Source organism: Chiloscyllium punctatum, chromosome 36, assembly GCF_047496795.1.
Source record: "Chiloscyllium punctatum isolate Juve2018m chromosome 36, sChiPun1.3, whole genome shotgun sequence".
Lineage (NCBI taxonomy): Eukaryota > Metazoa > Chordata > Chondrichthyes > Orectolobiformes > Hemiscylliidae > Chiloscyllium > Chiloscyllium punctatum.
In genome coordinates this window covers 58,895,201-58,920,182 of record NC_092774.1, presented here as the reverse complement: position 1 = coordinate 58,920,182, position 24,982 = coordinate 58,895,201, and the positions used below count along the sequence as shown (strand labels likewise).

Below are 24,982 nucleotides of genomic sequence, written 5' to 3'. Positions count from 1 at the left end.
CTCTGAATTCTTCCTATTCATATACCCATCGAGATGCCTTTTAAATGTTATAATTGGACCTACATCCATCACTTCCTCCGGCAGATCATTCCGTACACTTGCCTCCCTCACCTCAAACATATTATCCTCCTGTTCTAGAGTTCTCCCATCCCAGGGAAATGACCTTGTCTATTTACCCTGTCTATGCCTCTCATGATTCTATAAACGTCTGTAAGATCACCCCTCAGCCTCTGGTATACCGGGGAAAACAGCTCAAGCAGTGCACTGCGTTTCCTTTTAGCTTCACACTCACAGAACCTTACTCCCATGTAAAATATTGTTTCCCTCCCCCACACTGTCCATGGGAAAAGCCAAGACTGCTGAGACTTTGGAGTTGGGGGAATGCCACGTTGAATTCCTGCAATGTGGAAACACGCTATTCAGCCCAACAAGTCCACATCGACCATCCAAAGCGTAACTCATGTGGACACATTCCCCTATCCCATTCCACTACACTTACTGCACACTCTGGGCCCATTTAGTTTGGCCACTTCTCCCGAAACTGAACACCTTTAGATGTTGGGTGGAAACCAGAGCACCCGGAGGAAACCCAGCAGACACGGCAGGGAGAATGTGCAAACTCCACACAGAGAGTCGCCCCAAGGCTGGAATCGAAAGTGGATCCCTGGCGCTGGAAGGCAGCAGTGCGAACCGCTGATCCATCGTGCTGCCCATGTGTGCAGAAAGAGGTGGGGGCTGGGAACTTTGTTCATTGTACTACGCAGTGGATTGTAGAGCAAGGTTAAATCTCACGGGATCCAGGGAGAGCTAACCAACTGGGCACAAAATTTAGATGCGCGTTGTTGTGGATGCTGGAATCCTTCCTGAAAACAACAAATGCTGGAGATCACAGTGGGTCAGGCAGCGCTGTGCTACTCTATGACTGGATAGTGTGGACGTGGAGATGATGTTTCCACTAGGAGAAGGGTTGAGGATGCCAAGTCATTGAGGGCATTTAAGACAGAGATAGGTTCTTGATTAGTAAGGGGTCAAGGGTTATGAGGAGAGGGCAGCAGAATGGGACAGAGAAACATATCAGCCATGATCGACTGGTGGTACAGACTCGATGGGCCAAATGGCCTCATCCTGCTCCTGTGTATTGTGGTCTTAAAGCTGGGCAGATGACTTAAGGGGTTCTCACAAACTATTTCAGAATCCTGAAGAGGGGTTGTTGGACTCGAAACTTTAACTCTGCTTTCTCTCCACAGATGCTTCCAGTCCTGCTGAGTTTTTCCAGTGTTCTCAGTTTTTGTTTCAGATTTCCAGCATCCACAGTTCTGTGTCTTATTTATCAAATTCATTTCTTGCCCTTCCCAAGTGTCTGGAACTTCATCTCCATGATCTACAAACTGTTCACTTACCCTAGAAATGACCAAACCTCCTTATCAAAGTAGATCCCTTTGTTGCAAAATGATTGTTCAATTCTGTGACCAAAATTATTGCATTCGTAATTACTTACACCAGGGACTCACAATATCTCAGGCCAGAACACAGCTAGATTGTTTCAGACAGTACATTTATGTGATTTGATACAATTCCCTATTCCCGACATTACCAGCGTGTTGCAGGGAATAGAGGGTTTGAGTAAAGAAGAAACTGGGACATTTTTCCAATGGAGCCGAGGAAGTTGACAGTTAACCTTTTAGAGATTTTTAAAATCAGAAGGGGTATAGATAAGGTGTCATTCCCAGGAGGCTCAGAATATTTTATTGCTCCAGAAGGTGTCAAAGGGGGTCAAAGCTTCAACAGAAATCGAGCAGAGCTGAGAACAGACAACATTTAACTCTGTGGGAACAGAGAGATTAGAGGACAGAGAAATCAGGACCTGAAATCCAAGCTGACACCAGACTACCATGCTATCAGTGCTTTGATTAGCAGTGCCCACCCTCTACCTTTACTGAGCCTCTCAATCGACTTGAATGCCACGTATCCCCTCGATATTCCGGATCCAATCCTTGCCATTCTGAAGCCATATCTCTGTAAGGAGTCTCAGATCATAATTATTCTCTTCAACGTGTGCAGTCAATTAATTCGCTTTTGTTGCAATGCAGCACACATTCACATACTGAGCTTTTAGTCTTATTTTTTGTGATGGTTAGAATCCAGTTTTGATTGCTAGTACATTTATTCTCCTTGTCCCTTTCTATCATTCTCTGGTGTTTGGTTTCCACATCACTACATTGCTCACTGGCCTTGATTTGGATTGGCTGTGGTAAATTGCCCAGTGTCCAGGGATGTGCAGGTTAGGTGGGTTGGCCATGGGAAACGCAGGGTTATAGTTTCAAAGGAATAGAGGGAGTAGGCCATTTGGCCCATCGGCCCTGCTCCGCCATTCATTACAATCATGGCGGATCGATAAATCGTCTCAGCTCCTCCTAATTGTATTATCCCAACTTCCCTTAATTCCCTTCCCACGCAAAAAACCCATCCAACAGTGTCTTAATGAAGCTGCCTCTACTGCTTCCTTGAGCACAGAATTCCATTAATTTACCATTAACTATATTGGTCCTGCCCTGAGTTGCCTCATCAAAATGCAACAGCTCATATTTGTCTAAATTAAACTCCATCCACTGCTCCTTGGCCCATCGGCTCATCTGATCAATTATAATTTATATTAAACTTTCTTTCCTACCATCTTCCCTAAAAGCTGAAAATCTCCATCCCACACTCTCACCCTCCATTCTCACTTTGTTGAATCTAATCACGGATGTCCTCATCCTGAAGGGTTTGGTTCATGCTGATTAACAGGCCCACATTCAAGGGGGATCTAACTGAAACGTACAGAGCATTGAACGGCCTGGACAGAGTGGACATTGGGAAGATATTTCATTGGGAGGACAGACTAATACCCATGGGCATAGCCTAAGCATAAAGGGAGAATGGAGATTAGGAGCAATTTCTTTAGCCAGAGAGTGGTGAATCTATGGAATTCATTGTCACAGAAAACTGTGGAGGCCAGGTCACTGAGTATGTTGAACACTGAGATAGAGATGTACAGCACAGAAACAGACTGTTTGGTCCAACTTGTCCATGCCGACCAACTATCCCAACCCAATCTAGGCCCACCTGACAGCACACGGCCCCATATCCCTCCAAACCATTCCTATTCATACACCTACCCAAATGCATTTTAAATGTTGCAATCGTACTAGCCTTCACCACTTCCTCTGTCAGATCATTCAATAAACGTACCATCCTCTGCGTGAAAGAGTTGCCTCTTAGGTCTCTTTTGTATCTTTCCCCTCTAACACGAAACCCATGCCCTCTCGGTCTGGACTCACCCACCCCAGGAAAAGACTTTGTCTATTAATCCTATCCATGCCCCTCATGATTTTATACATGTACAGTTACAACGTTTAAAAGACATTTGGATAAGTACATGAATACGAAAGTTTCGAAGGTTTATGGGCCAAACACTGGTAGGTGGGCCGAGTTTAGTTTGAGAACATACTCAGCACGGACTAGTTGGATGAAGGGTCTGTTCAGTGCTGTCAGACTCTGTGAATGACCTGTACTGGTCTTAAAACCATTTTCTTACCTCCCCCGATAAGCATCCACTTGTTTGTTGTTCAAAACTCAGATGAACTTAGCCTTGAATATGTTCAATGACCCCACTTCTGAACTCAATTCCTCTTCGTAATATACCACTTGCCTCGCTCATTGCCTGCTGCATCTGCCCGACAACTGGCATTGACTGGTGTGGAGGGACTCTGAGACCCCTTAGTACATCCATACATCATTCCTGATGAAGGGCTTGTTCCCGAAACGTTCCCTGTCCTTTTCCTCAGATGCTACCTGACCTGTTGTGCTTTTCCAGTGCCACATTTTTCGACTTTCACCTCCAGTCCTCACTTTCTCCACATTCCAATATGTCACCATTTCAACAATGCACTGCTTTTCTTTTAAACAGCAAAGGCTATAACTTCACATTGCAGCACTGCACTTGCCATGTGTTTGCCAATTGAGACACAGACCTGGACCAACTTCGGGAAGAGGCAAAACACTGAGTTCTGAACAAAAACCGTAGCACACTCAAAACGTTGGCTCTGTTCACCTTTCCACTGATGCTACTCGACCGGTTGGCTTTCTGCAGTTTTCGCTGTGTTTGTTCTACACAAATGCTGCTTTCCATTGAAGAACTGCAATCCCTGTCCTCTGGTAACTGACCCTAGTCAGTGGCAATAGGTTCTTCTGATCATTAAGGTAAAAACAATGACTGCAGATGCTGAAAACCAAATACTGGATTAGTGGTGCTGAAAGAGCACAGCAGTTCAGGCAGCATCCAACGAGCAGCGAAATCGACGTTTCGGGCAAAAGCCCTTCATCAGGAATAAAGGCAGTGAGCCTGAAGCATGGAGAGATAAGCTAGAGGAGGGTGGGGGTGGGGAGAGAGTAGCATAGAGTGCAATGGGTGAGTGGGGGAGGAGATGAAGGGGATAGGTCAAGGAGGAGAGGGTGGAGTGGATAGGTGGAAAAGAAGACAGGCAGGTCGGACAAGTCAAGGAGACAGTAACTGAGCTGGAAGTTTGAAACTAGGCAAATGTGGCTGTGGTACCGAGTTTGTTTCAAAACATGGTTGAAGAGCTTCAGAGCAGAGGAAATGACCTGGGAGTTGCAGTGGGAGAGGGACTCCCTGAGATTCTTGTAGAGAGAGGAGGAAAACTTCTTCAAGGCAGGCATCCTTGCAAGAGGATTCGCAGTAGGGTTAAAATCAACAAGGTAAAAACAATGACTGCAGATGCTGAAAACCAAATACTGGATTAGTGGTGCTGGAAGAGCACAGCAGTTCAGGCAGCATCCAACGAGCAGCGAAAACACCACGTCTTCTCCCATCATTGACAAAAACCCCTGGAAATCTCCAGTTAACCTTCTTTGCTCCAAAGAGAGCATTCCCAAACTTGGGAATGTCTCCACAAAATGAAAATTGCTCATCCCTGGACATGATGCAAGTGTTACAATAGGAAAGAGGTTTTGGCAAAATATTGTCAGTTAGCAGGTGGAAAAATGTTCAGGAAGTAAAACACAAATCCCAGTCTCCAGCTTTGTGAATCTTTAGAAACTCTTTGGGAAGTAGAATTAGAGGAGAATGAAGGATGAACTGACGGACTGAGCAGAGATAGTCCAGACACCGTCCCTTTGTTTAAGAGGCTGATTGACTCTGATATTCTCGGGACATGAACTGACCCGAGGCATTGAAAGAATTCTCTCACATCAGGAATTCAAACCCCTTCTCGGCTCGGGGCCAATGAGAAAATTCGGGAAGAAGCAAAACACTGAAAGGCTCGGAGGGCGACGGTCCCGGTGTAGGAGAGCTCGTTCCTCGTGACATGGATGTGCCTGCAGATGGTGGGATCAGGCTGTTCCCATGTCTCCATACTGAATGTCCAAGGCTTTATTATGGAAAAGTAACACTGGTAGAAGACAATGGCAATTTTGGGCGGGGCGGGTTGAATTATGAATGGAATAGTAGCTTCCTCAAAGACACTGTGCGGCTGGAGTTCTGACCTGTCCCTGTGGCGCAATTGGTCAGCGCGTTCGGCTGTTAACCGAAAGGTTGGTGGTTCGAAACCACCCAGGGACAGAGTGTTTCTTATTCTCGCTCGTACCGCTTTCTTGGCTGCGAAAGTGCACGTTTTTAATGGTGTCAGGAAAATGTTTCCCAAACGGAAATCTTTTCCACTGAGGAAGCACAAAGAGGCTTCTGAGTTGATTGAATTTCTAACGTGAAGGACTGCGGGTGCTGAGAATGCGAGACAGAAAGCGAAACTGCTGGAAAAACTCAGCAGGTTTGGCTGTACCTGGATGAGGGAAAAAAGAATTCTGAAATGTTGTCTCTGATTCTCTTTTCACGGATGCTGCCTGACCTGCTGAGTTGCTCCTGCAATTTCTGTTCTTGTTTTCAACTGAACGTCCATTTCATCTTTTGGGATGAAATATCCAGACTCGCCATTTGCAGATATTTAACCCTTTTGAAACCTGTGAAGTGATTGGATTCAAACAAACTCTGCAATGAATCACTCTTTCTCAGCTCCACAAGCAGAGAGACCTGGGAAATGAAGCTGTCAGTGTGGTTCTGTATTGGTGGGCCGAGTGGTGAATGCGATGGACATGAAATCCATTGCGGTTCCCCCACGCAGGTGTGAACCCTGCCGACTACAGTTGAGAACTGTCGTCAAAAAGAAAGGGAGATTGCTCCACGGTTTTTTAAAAATGCAAATCAGTGGAGCGGTTGAAGTATTTCAATCACATTGGGACTGGTCGGGAATCTGTAGCCCACTGCCTGTCAGGGTGGAACAAGCAGATACCCACAGAGCTGCTATTGAGGCTATGAGCCAAGAGTTTGGAAATGAGACTAGAACAGTGAGGGGCGTGAAGCCGTGATCGAAATGAAGCAGGTACCTGAGGATTAATGTGTTTTATTTGCCAGTGAAAGATACTGCTTCACAAAGTTGGGCCTGTGGAAGGGAATCAGTGACGGTGATTATCTTTGGTTGTTCACATTGTGAATGTTCCCATTGCTGCGCATGTCCGTGTTAACGTCAGAACTCTGCAGCATGGCGGCGTCAGGAACGCACAGGCCCGGGGCGCAATGGATGACGCATCTGACTCCACCTACCTGTTTGAAATGCAGCTCACAGCTTCTTCACACACACCAATTAATCTTTCTCATTGTCCTGAAGCCGGCATACGGTTTGAATTCCCGATCTGCAGGAACAAGACTCCTTTCACTGTCTCGCGCCAGTCAGTGTCCCTGATAACATCAGAGTCAAGGCACAGCGCTGTCAGAGGAGGGAAGCTGAAATAGCCCCTCACGCTGCTCACCGGCACATTGCACTTACCGCAACACACCGCCCCAACCACTGCGGCTCCCGGGAGTGGAAAGCGAACAAACACCAAAACCCAGTCTCAGCTTTGTAAATCTTCAGGAAATAAGAAAACGGTACATCCCTTCGGATCTTCCATCCTTGGCAGACAGCGTTGATTTTAAATGGCTGTCCAGTCAGTGCCGATTCGTTTTGGCTGAAAAAAATCTTCCTTCTCTCATCCCAGCATTTCTTGCCAAAGAGAACTGTGCGGCAGAGTTCATGTATATATTTCCTTGTATGGTATTTTGTAAATAACATTCGTTTGCTGGTTGTTTGTATCGGGTATTTCAGGTTCATTAGCCACTGTTTCAGTCTGTTGGTAGGTTTGTGGGCTACCATGATGCTGAGAGGGTTGAGTTGTCTGGACATCATTTCCCAGATGTCTTTAATGTAAAGTAATGTGGCTCGGGCTTCTGCAGACGTTGTGTCTGCTTGTGTAAGTTTGTTGATGTGTGATTGGCACACTGAGTTTATTGGGTAGGCAAAAGTGAGGACTGCAGATGCTGTAAACCAGAGTTTAGATCAGAGTGGTGCTGGAAAAGCACAGCAGGTCAGATAGCTTCCGAGGAGCAGGAAAATCGACGTTTCGGGCAAAAGCCCTTCATCAGGAATAAAGGCATGACGCCTCCAGGGTAGAAAGATAAATTGGAGGGTGCTGGGCCGAAGGTATCAAATAGTACAGTAGGTGAATGGCAGAGGGGACGGAAGTGACAGGTCAGAGAGGAGGGTGGAGCGGGTCGGTGGGAAGAGAGATTGGCGGGTCGGACAGGTCATGAGGACAGCGCTGAGTTGGAAGGTTGGAACTGAGGTCAGGTGGGGGGAGGGGAAATGAGGAAACTGGCGAAGTCCGCATTGATGGCCTGTGGTTGAATTTATCTGAGGCGGAAGGTAAGACGTTCATCCTCCAGGCATCGAGTGGGGAGGGAGCGGCGATGGAGGAGGCCCAGGACCTGCATGTCCTCGGCAGACTGGGAGGGGTTTTGAAATGTTGTTCCAGAGGGCGATGGGGTTGATTGGTGCGGGTGTCCTGAAGGTGTTCCTTCAAGCGCTGTGACTTGACTCTGCGAGGAGTCTCTAGTCTCCCCAATGTAGATGAGACCGCATCGGGAGCAATTGATACAAGAAATGACATTGATGGATGCACAGGTGAAAGCCTTCGAACAACCGTGGCCCGGATTCGATTTCCGGGCAGGGAAGAAATTTTCAGTAGAGCTGTCAGCGTCTTGGCGCATCTCCCTGGTGGTCTAGTGGTTAGGATTCAGCGCTCTCACCGCTGCGGCCCGGGTTCGATTCCCGCTCAGGGAAGCAATTTTCAGGGCGTTGGAAGGTTGCCCGGTCTTCTTAAATGAGCCGCACAGTGATTTATTGATCTTCGGAATTCCTGGGTGCTGCAGTGTGTAGTGGCTCGTTGAAATATTGACCTGCTTCAGTTTTGTTTTTATGTGTAGGGATGATTACTTCTGTAGTTAAGTTCTTGGTTCGCGTGCGTTGTTTTCCTGTAGACGCTGTTTTGAATTTACCATTGACTGTTCGCTCTACTGTGACATCTAGAAATGGCACTTTGTAGTTGTTCGCCTCTTTTTTGAATTTTATGCCAGTAAGGAGATTGTTGATGGTGTTGTAGGTTTCCTTTAATTTGTTTTATTTTCTGATGACAAAAGTGTCATCGCTGTAGCGGACTCAAATTTTGGGTTGGATTGTCGAAAGGGCTGTTTGTTCGAGTCTCTGCATTATTGCTTCTGCTAGGAATCCTGATACTGGTGGTTTCATGGAGGTTTCGTTGATTTGTTTGTAGGGCTTGTTACTGAATATGAAGTGGGTGGTAAGGCACAGTTCCACGAGGTTGACAGTGCTATGTTTGCTGATGAAGTTGGTGCTGTGTTTGTGTCTTTGCTTGTTCGAGTAGTGTCTTCAGTTTTCTTTGGCCACGCAGATGTTAATAGATTGAACAGGGCTGTTATGTCAAAGGACATCATTATTACATCCTCTTCAATCTTAGTGTCTTTGGTTTTCAGGAATTCTTGGATGGAGGCAATGGAGTGGTGTGAATCTTCGACTTGATGTTTTAGTCTTCAGTGGAGGCCTTTGACGAGTCTGTATATTGGTGTACCAAGTGGTGAGACTTTGGGCCTGGGGGGGCTCCTGGTTTGAAGGGGAGGAGAACATCAACACAGTGCCATTTCTAGATGTCACATTAGAGCGAACAGTCAATGGGGAACTTCAAACAAGCGTCGACAGAAAAACAACACACACAAACCAAATACTAAACCACAGAAGCAATCATCCCAACACCCACAAATGAAGATTCAACAGGACATTATTTCAGCGAGCCGCTACACACTGCAGCACAGAGAAATTACGAAGAGCACAAGAGAAATACGTATATAGTATATTTAAGGAGAACAGGTACCCAATAAACCAGGTCTGCCGATTTCTCATTGATGCTTCCAAGCTGACTCTCAAAAATTCGATTTTTCCCTCCATTCTTTCCTGTTTGTTTTTTGTGGGTTTTGAAAGCTTTCGTAATCCTCTAACTGAGTGTTGGAGTTGGAAAGTTATGTTGTGGCTGTACAGGACATTGGTTAGACCACTTTTGGGATATTGTATGTAATTCTGGTCTCCCTCCTATCAGAAGGATATTGTGAAATTTGAAAGGGTTCTGAAGCACCAATGGGTCCACAGAGGGGAAGAGGCCCTTCTGCTGCCCTGAGTGTGGGAAGGCCTTCAGTGATTCCTCTGCCCTGCTGACGCACCAGTTGGTCCACACCGGGGAAGGCTGTTCTCCTGCCCCAAGTGCGAGATGGCCTTCAGCAGTTCTTCCCACCTGCTGAGATACCAGTGGGTCCACAATGAGGAGAGGCAGTTCTTCTGCCCCGAGTGCAGGGAGGGCTTTGATCGTTCTTCCGACCTGCTGGCCCACTAGTGGGTCCACATCGGGGAGATGTCGTTCAGTTGCCCTAAGTGCAGGAAGGCCTTCAGCAGTTCCTCAACCCTGCTGAGACACTAGTCCATCCACACCGGGGAGAAGCCGTTCTCCTGCCCCGAGTGTGGGAAGGGTTTTACCCACTCCTCCACACTGCTGAAGCACCAGCTGATCCACCCAGGGTGGTGGAGGCGGGAGGTGGTGGCGGAGGAGGGAGGCCGTTTTGTTGCCCTGAGTGCGCCCTGAATTCCTCCGCTCTGCTGAAGCACCAGTGTGTCCACACTGGGGTGAGGCCCTTCAGCTCTCCCGAGTGTGCAAAGAGGTTCATATTTTCCTGCAACTTGCGGAAGCACCAGCAGGGGCACCAAAGCTCCCAGCAATCAGAACACACCCGCGACGCTGCCTTGGGTCACCCCCCAGGACTGAACATCCTGCCAGTCCTGACAGTGGGTGCAGTGGGAGAGGAGGTGGGCTGTTTTAGTTTTCCGCTGGACTTCAATTGCCTGGCCTACACCCCACAACCACAACCCCATGGTGGCTCATGGATTGCACTGCTGCCTCATGGCACCAAGAACCCAGGAATAATTCCACCCGTCGGGGTCTGTGTGCAATTTAGGGAGGGTAGGAAAATGGATCTGACTGGATTACTATTCGAAAGATCAGTGCAGATGTGTTGGGCTGAAGGACCTGTTTCCACATTGTAGGAGTTCAACCATCCTATGAGCTTTGCTTTCAGTGGACACTGCTGCTCATTGAGCCCGGGACTGCACATTGCCAAATGAAATGATCCAGAGAAACCTAAGACCGTAAGACCATCGGAGCAGAAGTTAGGCCATTCGGCCTGGCGAGTCTACTCTGTAATTCGTTAGTGACAAATGTAGCGCAGATGAGATTAGCTTCAGTGTGAAACAGGCCATTTGTCCCAACAAGTCCAAACCGACCCTCGGAAGAGTAACCCATCCAGACTCATTTCCATCTGACTAATGTACCTATCTCTACGGGCAAGAAAGCATGGCAAATCTACAAGACCTGCACATCTTTGGTTTATTAAAGAAAACAGAATCACCCAGAGAAAACCCAAGCAGACACTGGGCGAATGTGCAAATTCCTCACAGACAGTCACCCAAGGCTGGAATCAAACCTGGGTCCCTGGCACTATGAGGCTGCAGTGGTAACCACTGAGCCACTACATACTGCACGCCGCCATAGGCAAGGAGGAGGTTGGGAGAATACAGCAAACCAGGCAGCACCAGGATGTGGAGTAGTCAGGGTTTTGGGTATTAACCCTTCTTTCGGACTGAAACGTTGACTTCTCTGTGAGAAACGATTTACGGGAATGTTGCAGGGGTTTGGAGGATTTGAGCTACAGGGAGAGGCTGAATAGGCTGGGACTGTTTTCACTGGATCATCGGAGGCAGAGAAGTGACCTAATAGAGGTTACAAAATCATGACGGGCATGGACAAGGTCTTTTCCCTGGGATGGGGGAGTCCAGAACTAGAGGGCAGAGGTTTAGGGTAAGAGACAAATATATTAAATGGGCAACTTCTTCATGCAGCGAGTGGTATATATATGAAATGAGCTGCCAGAGTATATGGGTCAGGTGCTGTCAAATGGGACTAGAATAATTTAGGATATCAGGTCAGCATGGACAAGTTGGACCGAAGGGTCTGTTTCCATGCTGTATGTCTCTCTGATGACTGGTAATAATGTAACTTTAAAATAGAGTCCAAGTAACTTTGAATAGTTCAATCTTGTTGAGCTCACCTCCTGAAAAGTTTCAGATGAATCCCTCTGAGCGACACTGTTTAAACATGCTGAGTTGGACAAAGTATCCCATCAAGTTCAACACAAACCCAGAGTTGGAAAAGTCAGAAGTCAGAACACCAAGGGGACCAAAACTGAGAGAGATCTAGGGTTGCGGGTTATTAGCACCTAGAAAATGGTGTCGTGGGTAGACAGGGTGGTGAAGAGGGCTTTTGGCATGCTTGCTTTCATTGGTCAGAGATTGAGCACAGGAGTTGGGACGTCTTGTTGCAGCTGTCACACATGCCACACAACAACGATAGGCGTGGCCCTGCCCCCCTCTGACTGGCTGTCCCTTTGAATATCTGGGGGAAGATTAGACCCACCTGCCTGTGTGTGGCTCATATGTACTTATCCAAATAATTTTAAACATTGTAACATGACCTGCATCCACCACGTTCTCTGACAGTTCATTCCACACACGAACCACCTTCAATGTAAAAAACGTTGCCCCCCTCCGTCCTTTTTAAATCTTCTCCCTCTCATCTTAAAAATATACTCCCAGACTTTGAACTCCCTACCCTTCAGGAAAAGACGCTGGTTATTCACCTTATCTTTGTCCCTCATGACTTCATAAACCTCCATCACCTCCACCCTCAACCTCCTCCACTCCAGTGAAAGAAAGTCCCAGCCTATGCCGTCTATAAATCATTCTGGCAACATCATAGTTAAAAAAGGTGAGCTTTAAGAATTGACTGAAAGGGCAGTGAAGATTCAACCAGCTGACAGTGGATCAGAAATCACATGTAGATCAGATCAGATCAGGTTCGGAGAGAAGGAAACCAGATAAGTTTTTACAACAAACCACAACAGTTTCATCATTAGACTCTTAATTCCAGTTTTATATTGAATTCAGATTCCACTATCTGCCGTGGTAGGTTTTGAACCCAGGTCCGCAGGACATTACCTGGGTGAATAGTCTGGTGACAATAAATTCGGCCATCACCTCCCCTGGACACATTGGCATATTGTGTTTAGAGGTAACAAAGGAGCAAGAGGTTTCAGCAGCTGCTAAGTTGTTGATATTACACAAGGGAACATCAGCACTCTCAGTAATGGCACACACTGAAGCCAGGACCCTGTTTCAGAGGTAAGGGCTCGGGAACCATAAGAAATAGGAACAGGAAAATGCCATTCAACCCCTTGAGCCTGCTTCTCCATTCAATAGGATTGTGGCTGATCTGACATTCTCCACTTGCACTTTCCTGCCCTTTTCCTATAACTGTTCATCCCCCAACTGATCACGAATTTATTGATCCTAGTTTTAAATGTGACACGAAGGCTGTCAACAGAGTTACTGGGATGGGGGAGGGGGGAGCTCAGGTCGATCTTGGGGACTAAAACAATGGCTTCACACTTCACAATGTTTAACTAAGGGAATGTTTATAGTTTATAGCTAAAACTTCCTGAAGAAGGGCTCATGCCCGAAACGTCGATTCTTCTGCTCCTTGGATGGTGCCTGACCTGCTGCGCTTTTCCAGAAACACATTTTCAGCTCTGATTTCCAGCATCTGAAGTCCTCACTTTCTCCTCAATAATCCCATGGAGTCTCACAGAGTGACACAGATGTACAGCATGGAAACAGACCCTTCGGTCCAACTCGTCCATGCAGCCCAGATATCCTAACCTAATCAAGTCCGATTTGCCAACACTTGGCCCAAATCCCCATAAACATTTCCTATTCATATACACGTCCAGATGCATTTTAAATGCTGTAATTATACAGCCTCCATCACTTACTCCGGCAGCTCATGCCGTACATGCATCACCCTCTGCGGGAAAAGGATGCCCCTTAAGTGCATTCTATATATTTCCCCTCCCCTTCCTAAAACTATTCCCTCTAGTTCTGGACTCCCCCATCACAGGGAAAAGAACTTGTCTATTTGCCCTATCCATATCCCTCATGATTTTATAAACCTCTATAAGGTCACCCCTTAGCCTCCGACGCTCCAGAGAAAAGAGTGGATTCAGCCTCGCCCTATAGCTCAACCATCCAACCCTGGCAACACCCTTGTAAATCTTTTCTCCACCTTTTCTAGTTTCACAACATCTTTCCGACAGGAAGCAGACCAAAACTACATGCAATATTCCAAACGTGGCCTGACCAATGTTCTGTACAGTGGCAACATGAGGTCCTAACATCTATCCTCGATGCTCTGACCAACAAAGGAAAGCATACCAAACACCTTCTTTACTACCCAATCTGCCTGCGTCTTTACTTTTAAGGAACGATCAACCTGAATTCCAAGGTCTCTTTGTTCAGCAACACTTCCAAGGAACTTCCCATTAAGTGTAAAAGTCCTGCTCTGATTTGTTTTTCCAAAATGCAGCACCTCATATTTATCTACATTAACCTCCATCTGCCACTTCTCAGCCCATTGGCCCATCTGATCAAGGTCCCATTTTAATCTGAGGTAACCTTCTTTGCTGTCCACAACACCTCCAATTTTGGTGTCATCTACAAACTGACTAACTATACTCCTCCGTTTACATATAAATCATTTATATAAATGACACAAACTAGCGGACCCAGCATCGATCCTTGTGGTACACCATTGGTCACAGGCCTTCAGTCTGAAAAGCAACCCTCCATCACCACCCTCTGTCTTCTGCCTTCTAGCCAGTTCTGTATCCAAATGGCGAGTTGTCACTGCATGCCATGAGATTAAACCTTGCTCACCAGTCTCCCTTGTGGAACCTTGATGAATGCCTTCCTGAAGTCCATATAAATCACGTCCATCGCTCTGCCCTCATCAATCCACTTTGTACTTCTTCAAAAAACTCAATCATGTTCGTGAGACATGATTTCCCAAGCATAAAGCCATGTTGACTATCCTTAATCAATTCTTGCCTTTCCAAATACATGTAAATCCTATCTCTCAGGATTCTCTCCAAAACCTTGCCCGTCACGGATATCTGTCTCACTGGTCTATAGTTCCCTGGCTTTTCCTTACCACATTTCTTAAATAGTGGCACCACGTTAGTCACCCTCTAGCCTTCCGGAACCTCACCTGTGACTATTGATGACACAAATATCTCAGTGAGAGGCCCAGCAATCACTTCCCCAGTTTCCCACAGAGTTCTAGGGTACTCCTGATCAGGTCCTTGGGATTTATCCACTTCTATGAATTTCAAGATATCCAGCAATTTCTCATCTGTAATATGGGAATTTTTTCAACATGTCACCATCTACTTTCTCACATTCTATATCTTCCATGCCTTTCTCCACAGTAAACACTGATGCACAAAATCCGTTGAGTATCCCCCCACCCCCCTCCCCGCCCAATCCAATCGAATGCAGCTCCACACAAAGGCTGCCTTGGTGATCTTTGAGGGGCGCTATTCTCTCCCTTGTTATACTTTTGGCCTTAACGTATTTATAAAAAATCCTTTGGGTTATCCTTAACTCTATTTGCCAAAGCTATCTCATGTCCCCTTTTATCCCTCATGATTTCTCTCTTAAGTATGCCGTACTGTCTTTATTCTCTAAGGATTCACTCGATCTCTCTGTCAATGCCTGACGTATGAATCCTTCGTTATCTTTACCAAAATCTCAATTTCTCTGGTCATCCAGCATTCCATACACCTACCAGCCTTTCCTTTCACCCTAACAGGAATATACTGTGTGTGGACTCTTGTTATCTCATATTTGAAGGCTTCCCATTTTCCAGCAGTCCTTTAACCTGCAAACAGCTGCCCCCAATCAGCTTTTGAAAGATCTTGCCTAATACCTGAGTCTTCCTCCAATTTAGAACTTCAACTTTTAGATCTGATATATTACTTTGAATCACTATTGTAATGTTAATAGAATTATGGTTGCTGGTCCTTAGGTTTTGCACCCTCGCCAGTATGTACATCCTCAGTGTGAATTAGAAAATTTCCTTGTGCACACTTAAAAAATTTCTCTATTTGGCGGATAAGTAAATGGGCAGAAGTTATAGCTTGGGTCAACTCTTCCTTCATTCCAATCAACCCTAACCCCATTCCCACCCCAATAGTCCAACGGCACTTTACCTTGCAACTGCCGAATGTGTGACACTAGCCCATTTACCTGCTCCCTCCTCACTATCCAAGGGCCAAACTTACCTTCCAGGTGAAGCGGCACTTAACCTGCTCTTCCCACAACCCAGTCTACTGCATTTGCTGCTCACAATGTGGCCTCTTCTACATTGGTGAAAACGAAACATAAACTGGGTAACTGCTGCACAGAACATCTACGTTCTGCCCACAAAAAGACCCTGAGCTTCCAGTTGCCTGCCAATTCCACACCCCATCCTGTTCCCTGGCCAACATCTCTGTCTCAGGTTTGCTGTCGTGTTCCAGTGAAGCTCAGCACCAGCAGAACGAAGAACACCGAATATTTCACTTGGGGACCATACATCCCTCCGGTCCCAATATCGAATTCAATAATTCTAGGGCCTGAAATCCATAGTATCCTCGTCCCGACCATACACACCAAGACTTGTTATCACGCAGTCTGTCATTGCACACTATGTATTCTGAGCCACGAACAGTCACCATTCACCCTCCCACACGGATCGTTATCAACTCCCTTTCCTGTCCAACAATTCTTCCCTCGCTTTGGGGTCTGTCCTGATCTGTCCTTTACTGCATCTGCTTTCCTCCCACGATATCTCCAGCAAATAAATCAACGTTTTCCCAATTACAATCAGTTCTGTGGAAGGGTCACCGGCAACTCCTGTCTTTTTTGTTTCTGATATACAGCATCCACAGTTCTTTCAACTTTTTATTGAGGTAGAGTTGGCAATTGTTTCGGGAGACAGAAGGAGAGGGGGGAGAGACAGAACAGACATGAACTATTTATCTCCGTTGTTACTCATAATGTAAAATCATTGCAGTGCGATCACTTCCCTGAAGTATGAATAGAGGGAAGGAGCCATCCGTGACCGTGTAGCTGAAAGGTAGCGTGTCTGACTCCAGATCGGAAGATGGCGTGATTGAATTATGTCAGATTCACTGACGTCGTTGTTGGGCTAAATGCTCATCTCCCCCAGTTCATCACGGGGTTTAAACACAGCCGTCTCCCTCTGGCAGCCGCTTCGTTCAGTTGGTGACAGTGTGGTGTGAATAACACAATACCAATATTCTTACAACATAATCCAGAGACTCCCGTCTTTATGTTTCAATCTATCAGGAGAGTGACAGCGAGTTCAGATAGAAATGTTTCTCACCAACAGCAAATCCTTTCCTCTCACTGGACACAGTTAAAATTATCTTTATTCATCAGAAGGAGCGGAAACCCTAGTCTGACGGCCCCTCTCCACATTAACGGTGAGTCTGAATTTTATCAACGGTGTCAGTAAAATCCAGTGGCGGACACTGATTTGGTTCAATCGATTTTTTTTTGCCAAGTGTAATTCACCGAGAGGATGCTGCTGTGTGAAACAGCGTGGGGAATTACTGCAGGGCCTCCTGCGCATGGAACACTCCGCAACTGATGTGTTTCACCTTCACCAGTTTATTCCTCTCTCGGAGAAGAGAGGTTTGATGATTCGGATCATAGCAGCCTGACAGAGAACAGGAGAAGAGCACTCAGCCCTTCACAAACTTGACACCACAGCTGGGTCATCGTGGCCTGTGTATCAGTATGGGATAGAAATCTGCATCTACTGACTGGAAGCACAGCAAATTGGAGTGCTGGTGGGACTATCACACAGGAGAAAACGGCTTCGACCTATCAACTGGAGTGGCTCCCAATGCGCAACTCCGTTCACCTCAACTGAATAACTGTCAACAAATTACTCAGTGATTGAAAGGAATACTCGGTTTTGAATCTGCATTGTGTCATGTACCTTCGAGAATGATGTCAAAACACCTTCATTGCTGTGATGGAGTATCCTGTAGGGCAGAATATATCCATTGTCAAATTTCCTACATTCTGTTGGTCCAACTCCGATTTCACTCAGAATCACGAAATGTGTGACAGCGCAGACTGAGGCCATGCAGCCCACCTTAGCTCTGCTGGCTCAACACAATATGTAAATAAGTGTCTCATTCTGTCGCCTTCTCCCTGTAAATCTGCACATTGTTACATTGAACATGCCCACCGAATTCCCTTTTGTGTCCATTGAATCTGCCTCTTTCTCACTGTCAGACAGCGACTTACTGACCCCACTCCCTGTGCGAAAACGGTCTTCCTAATGTCACTTTTACTTATTTTCCTGATGACCTTAAATCTCTGCCAAATCGTTCTCGATCCTTTCAGGCCTGGGAGCATTTTCACTGCATTATTTCCTCTGTCTAAAACCCTCATGACGTGGAAAACTTCAATCAGACCAGGTTTCAGCCCTCTGTTCTCCAAAGAGAGCTACCCCAAACTTTCCAATCTCCCTTCATTGCTGACATTCCTCAGGACGGTACCATTCACGTTAACCTGTTCAGCGCCGTCTGCAATCACTTCACTTCCCCGCTTCCTGAAGTATCACCCTCAGAATTGAGCGTAATACAGGTGGAGGATTCATTCAGACTCGGATTGTGCGGGCGAAAAATCTGCAATACTTGTTCTCACTTTCACCACGTGTTTCCCTTCGCCGTGTTCACAGCAATAGCAGCTCTGCGCCGTCCCAAATTCAGGCAGTCCGATCTAAATTAACGAAGTGGCTTTAATTGACAAAATTCATCGGGCATTTTTGCTCATATCAATTTAAGGAATGATGGTTCGCTTGGGATTGGAACCCGGGAACTCTCACACGGCTGCATATGCTCGAAGACCCAAAGCTAGAATCACATCCCAAACTAACGAGCCACTAGCCATGGGTGCAGTCACCTCCTGAAGCAGCTGAGACTTGCTCAGTACGAAATTCATTGTACATTGCTCCCAGAATTGCAAGCAGGGAAGAGTTTCAAGAACATCTGCTTCTCAATCTGTCTCCCTGCTCCCAGGACGCTGCTGTTTGTACTGTCCCCAGGAGCCGGGCTCTCTCCACTGTTGGATAATTGAACCATTTCGTTTCTACTTACAAGCTGTGCTGGTGGAAGGCAGAGCCCATTCACTCTTCTGCTCTCTCACACTATTACGTGAGGCAGGTTAAGTCAGTTACAGTCATGCGGAGGAAATGGGCAACTTTGAATTTGTTTCAAAGGTCTTGTTAACGGAGAGACAGAAAGATGCTGTGCTGTCGGGACAGAGAGAAACGGACTCCGGAGACTCTTCCCTCAGGTAAATTGATATGAGTGCATTTTTGTGCAGCCTGCTTGGTGTTCAGAATTTGTCCTCACACAGCAATCCTGTAGAAAGTCATTTATTACACGGACGTTCGTTTCTTTACTGCAGGAAATGGACTAAAACAGCAAGTCATGTGTTTCGACTTCACCGGTTCATTGCCATCTGAGATAAGAGTTTTCATACGAGATCAGGCCACAGCGACGGAGAACAGGACAAGACATCTCAGATCTCCACAAGGCTGCCAGCGCAACTGTGTAAATTTGACCTGTGTATCGATATTGAGCTCAGATACCCGAAGTTTTGGGAAGCAAACGACATGGCAAGGAAAAGAACAAAGCGCCGTAAAAGATATTTAGACACTCCGGAAGTCGTTTGAAAGGCAAGATGCTGAACAGAGTGCCACCACCAATGAAAGTCGCTCAAGGAGGCACTGAACGATAAGAAAGGATGGTTACGATCCATCGACCTCTAGGTTATGGGCCCAGCACGCCCCCGCTGCGCCACTCTGCCCCTACACACGGAAGCGTTTGCCACGGGTCCTTTCAGCCTTTCGTCAGGCGCGTGGTATGCACGTTGGAGACTGATGTCAAAGATCTCCACTGCTGTCATCTTATATGGTGTTCCGCAGACATATGGAGACTGTGTCAATATAAACTATTTCTAACTACCCTCATTCTCCTTTGATTTCACTCTGAATAGACGCCATGCGGCCCACCTTCGCTCTGCTGGGTCGACACCGAAAGTAAACGTGGGTCTCTATTCGTATCATTCTCTTGCCTTCGCCATGTAATTCTGCACATTGTTACTTTAAACATGATCACCGAATTCCCGTTTGCGTGTAATAAATCTGCCTCTTTGTCAGTGTCAGTTAGGGGTTTACTGACCCCAACCACTCCCTGTACGAAAGCATTCTTCCTAATGTCACTTTTGGTTCTTTTCCTCATGACTTTAAAACTCTGCCGAATCGTTGTCGATCCTCTCAGGCGTGGGAACATTTTGACTACATTACTTACTCTGTCTAGACTTTGCATGACTTGAAAAGCTTCAATCGTGTCAGATTCAAACTTCTGTATTCCGAAGAGAGCTGTCCCAAATTTCCAATCGACCCTCATCGCTGACATCCCTCAAACACCCCACCACTCACGTCAACCTATTCAACGCGATCTCCAAACATTTCACTTCCCTGTTTTCTGCCCCATTCGTATTCCTGGCAGCCAAACCTCGTTTCACGAAGGTGCTTTTTGAGAAAATTAATGGGCCATTTTTGCACAAATCAAGTTAAGAGACGCAGCCTGTTTTGGGAGTTGAATCTAGGACTGCGCACAAGTCTGTACAGTTAAAGACTCTCCCTGAGAATCATGCCCCTAGACCAACAAGCCAAAGAGCGGCTATTTCCCCACCACACACTTCTTGAGCCATCTGAGACTTGCTTAGTGTGAAATACATTTGACATTGCTCGAAGAATTGCAAGTGACGAAGAGTTTCCAGAACAGCTGCTTCTCATTCTGTCTCCCTGCTGCTGTTTGTCCCGTCCTCAGGAACCGGGCTCCCTCCACTGTTTCGAAACTTTTCTCTGACACCCGAGTGGCCAGTGACAAGCATTGCCCTCCTCAACATAGGATACAGAGAACAGGAGACCCCTCAGAGGTTTTCACCTCAACTGTGCACATTGGGCCAGTATATCATTGTGAAATATTTATGTCGAAGCTTTTTTGGGAAGCAGATGAGAAGGCAAGGTGCAGAACAGAGCGCTGTTACACGGGAAAGCTGCTAAAGATGACGTTGAATGAATAGGAGAGAATGGTCTCTCTTTTGGGTTATGATCCCAATAAGCACGCGTTGTGCCATTCTCCTGCATTGCTCGGCTGTATTTACAGAGAAGTATTTAGCTTTTCATCTGGTGTGTGTCAGGCACGTTTGAGAATGACGTCAAAAGATCTTCTCTGCTGTCGTGTCATATGCTGTTGTGCCGACATATCGTCGATGTGCAAATATAAACTCTGTCCAAATTCCCACATTCTGTTTTTCGAACTGTGATTTCGCTCAGAATCACTAATTTTCAAAACTCACAATATTCAAACTTTAACAAAGTGCTCATAGAAATGATTAGTGAACACCTGGAAGAAATTCTTCCAAACTTACCTGGGGAATTTCGCTTTGAGGGGTCTTGAACTTTAAGTGGAAGGAAGGGAAGTTTGCCTCGAGGCTGTTTAATGTGGAGATGTGTTCTCCATGTAAACTGGTCGTCGTTGACCATCCCAGTGCTTCCCGATGCAGGGCTGCTTGACCCTCCAGGGAGGTTTACTTGGAGCAACTGGAGTGAATCCAGAGATGGAGCAGATTCTGTAAAGGTGCTCAAATACTTTCTATCTCCCTTTTAGGTATTTTCCTTGTGTATTCCCTCAGTTTGTCACATATGCAGTTTGCACCCTGGAAAATGATTGCTTTTTTCCTCATGTTCACAATTAAAAGTGTAGTTTCACATGGAACTGAGCCGCATTGAAAGGATTGTCATATTGATATATATATATGTACACGTATTTAGTTTAAGATTAGATTAGATTTGAATGAAGTTTTCCTCTAAACACACCTGAGCCTATCTGGCTGCATGAGGGATTTCAGGTTTCTGTGTGCTGGGTATTATGTGATCAGCAGGCATCTGGCAAACTACAGGAACTGCCACCTATGTTATGTTCGTTTCAGTGTACTGCCAATGATCACTTATTTTGTGATTTTTTTTGCAGGAAGACATGCTGAAAGAAATCTTAAAACAAATGATACATCAACTTCTGACAGAGCCGCTTGATTCATTGGGACTTGAATATCAGCAGCCATTCCAATCAAGAAGACATGGTTGCTTTTGTTTGCTTGAGAGATTTTAGACACTGGTGTGGCAGGAAGAATACTGAGACACCGAGTGAGGGCGATTCAGTGCGCTGACTGTGAAAAGTGCTTTACACCATTTACTCAGCTTGGGGGAATCAAAGTCTCATCACTGACGGTGGGGATTGACTATGTCCCCGTTCTGATTGTAATTTCAAACCCAGAACAACACAAGGAAAGCTCCCCCAATGGGGAAACTGTGGAAATGTGGGGACTGAGGGAAAGGATTCCCTTCCCCATCCGTGTTGGAAACCCACAGATGTATTCACAGCGGGGAGAGGCCATTCACCTGCTCGGTGTGCAGGAAGGGCTTCAGTCGGATCAGCCATCGGAAGACGCACGAGTGGGTCCACAAGTGAGAGAAGCCATTCACGTGCCCCATGTACGGGAGGGGGTTCACTCAGTCAGCTGCACTGCTGACCCACCAGTGGGTCCACACCGGAGAGAGGCCGTTCACCTGCTGTCAGTTCCAAAAGGGCTTCACCTGCTCCTCCCACCTGTGGAGGCACCAGCGCGTTCACGTGCCATTGCAGGGGGATGGAAGGAGCGATGGCCGATCGCCGCTAACAACCCAGCTCTGGGGACTCTCAGCTCGAATCCCGTCGCGGCAGATGGCAGAATTGGGATTCGGTCAGTAATCTGGACTTCAGAATCTAAGGATGAAGCCGTTTTTAGAGATCAAAACACCATCTGATTCACTCATGTCCTTTTCAGTGATGGAAATTACCGTTGCGGGAAAGGATTCACTCAGTCGTCCCAGCTGCATGCTTTAACCGGCTGTACGAAGAATCCAGTAACAAAGGGACAACTCAACGAACCAATAATAAAGAAAGTGTGGTGGGGGGAGTGGGGGGTGAGTGTGCGCACTTTGAGCTTGAGGTGCTTTTTTTTAAGAAAAGCTACTTTTTGTACGCCTTGTGATGTGGAGATCTGAAGCTGTAACAAAGTTGGGTCGCAGTAAAGGTTACCTGAACTTACTGCCAGGCTTAAACTATTTCAGAATCCTGAAGAGGAGTTGTTGGACTCGAAATTTTAACTCTGCTTTCTCTCCACAGATGCTTCCAGTCCTGCTGAGTTTTTCCAGTGTTCTCAGTTTTTGTTTCAGATTTCCAGCATCCACAGTTCTTTGTCTTATTTATCAAATTCAATTCTAGCCCTTCACAAGTGTCTGGAACTTCATCTCCCTGATCTACAAACTGTTCACTTACCCTAGAAATGACCGCTACCTCCTTATCAATGTAGACCCCTTTGTTGCAAAATGATTGTTCAATTCTGTGACCAAAATTATTGCATTCGTAATTACTTACACCAGGGACTCTCAATATCTCAGGCCAGAGCACAGCTAGATTATTTCAGACAGTACATTTATGTGATTTGATGCAATTCCCTATTCCTTACTTTGCCAGCGTGTTGCTGGGAATGGAGGGTTTGAATGAAGAAGAAGCTGGGACATTTTTCCAACAGAGCCGAGCAAGTTGACAGATAACTTTATCGAGATTTTTAAAAACAGGAGGGGTATAGATAAGGTGTCATTTCCAGGAGGCTCAGAATATTTTGTTGCTCCAGAAGGTGTAAAAGGGGGTCAAAGCTTCAACAGAAATCGAGCAGAGCTGAGAACAGACAACATTTAACTCTGTGGGAACAGGGAGATCAGAGGACAGAGAAATCAGGACCTGAAATCCGAGCTGACACCAGACTACCATGTTATCAGTGCTTTGATTAGCAGTGCCCACCCTCTACCTTTACTGAGCCTCTCACTCGACTTGAATGCCACATCTCCCCTCGATATTCCGGATCCAATCCTTGTCATTCTGAAGCCATATCTCTGTAAGGAGTCTCGGATCATAATTATTCTCTTCAATGTGTGCAGTCAATTAATTCGCTTTTTTTACAATGCAGCTTTTAGTTTTATTTTTTGTGATGGTGAGAATGCAGTTTTGATTGCTAGTACATTTATTCTCCTTGTCCCTTTCTCTCATTCTCTGGTGTTTGGTTTCCACATCACTACATTGCTCACTGCTCTTGATTTCGATTGGCTATGCTAAATTGCCTAGTGTCCAGAGATGTGCAGGTTAGGTGGGTTGACCATGGGAAACGCAGGGTTATCGTTTCAAAGTAATAGAAGGAGTAGGCCATTTGGCCCATCGACCCTGCTCCGCCATTCATTACAATCATGGCGGATCGATCAATAGTCTCAGCTCCTCCTAATTGCATTCTCCCAACTTCCCTTAATTCCCTTACCACGCAAAAAAAAAACCCATCCAACAGTGTCTTAATGAAGCTGCCTCGACTGCTTCTTTGAGCACAGAATTCCATTAATTTACCATTAACCGCATAGGTCCTGCCCTGAGTTGCCTCATCAAAATGCAACAGCTCATATTTGTCTAAATTAAACTCCATCCACTACTCCTTGGCCCATTGGCTCATCTGATCAATTATAATTTATATTAAACTTTCTTTCCTACCTTACTCCCTAAAAGCTGAAAATCTCCATCCCACACTCTCACCCTCCATTCTCACTTTGTTGAGTCTAATCACGGATGTCCTCATCCTGAAGTGTTTGATTCATGCTGATAAACAGGCCCACATTCAAGGGAGATCTAACTGAAACGTACAGAACATTGAACGGCCTGGACAGAGTGGACATTGGGAAGATGTTTTCATTGGGAGGAGAGACTAATACCCATGGGCATAGCCTTAGCATAAAGGGAGAATGGAGATTAGGAGAAACTTCTTTCGCCAGAGAGTGGTGAATCGATGGAATTCATTGTCACAGAAAACTGTGGAGGCCAGGTCACTGCGTATGTTGAACATTGAGGTCGAGATGTACAGCATAGAAACAGACTGTTTGGTCCAACTTGTCCTTGCTGACCAACTATCACAACCCAATCTAGTCCCACCTGACAGCACACGGCCCCATATCCCTCCAAACCCTTCCTATTCATACACCTACCCAAATGCCTTTTAAATGTTGCAATCGTACTAGCCTTCAACACTTCCTCTGGCAGATCATTCAATAAACGTACCATCCTCTGCGTCAAAAAGTTGCCCCTTAGATCTCTTTTGTATCTTTCCCCTCTGACGCGAAACCCATGCCCTCTCCTTCTGGACACCCCCACCCCAGGAAACGACTTTGTTTATTAATCCTATCCATGCCCCTCATGATTTTATACACGTACAGTTACGACGTTCAAAAGACATTTGGATAAGTACATGAATACGAAAGGTTGGAAGGGTTATGGGCCAAACACTGGTAGGTGGGACGAGTTTAGTTTGAGAAC

At 46.1% G+C, this 24,982-nt stretch overlaps 2 non-coding genes across 2 annotated transcripts; both read left to right on the top strand.

The window, feature by feature from the left end:
* The first annotated feature begins 5,546 nt into the window (after positions 1-5,546).
* On the top strand, positions 5,547-5,620 carry trnan-guu (transfer RNA asparagine (anticodon GUU)). Its single transcript has one exon. It is a non-coding gene; the product is annotated as a tRNA-Asn (tRNA).
* A 2,518-nt stretch (positions 5,621-8,138) lies between these two features.
* trnae-cuc (transfer RNA glutamic acid (anticodon CUC)) lies at positions 8,139-8,210 on the top strand. Its single transcript has one exon. It is a non-coding gene; the product is annotated as a tRNA-Glu (tRNA).
* Positions 8,211-24,982: the final 16,772 nt, after the last annotated feature.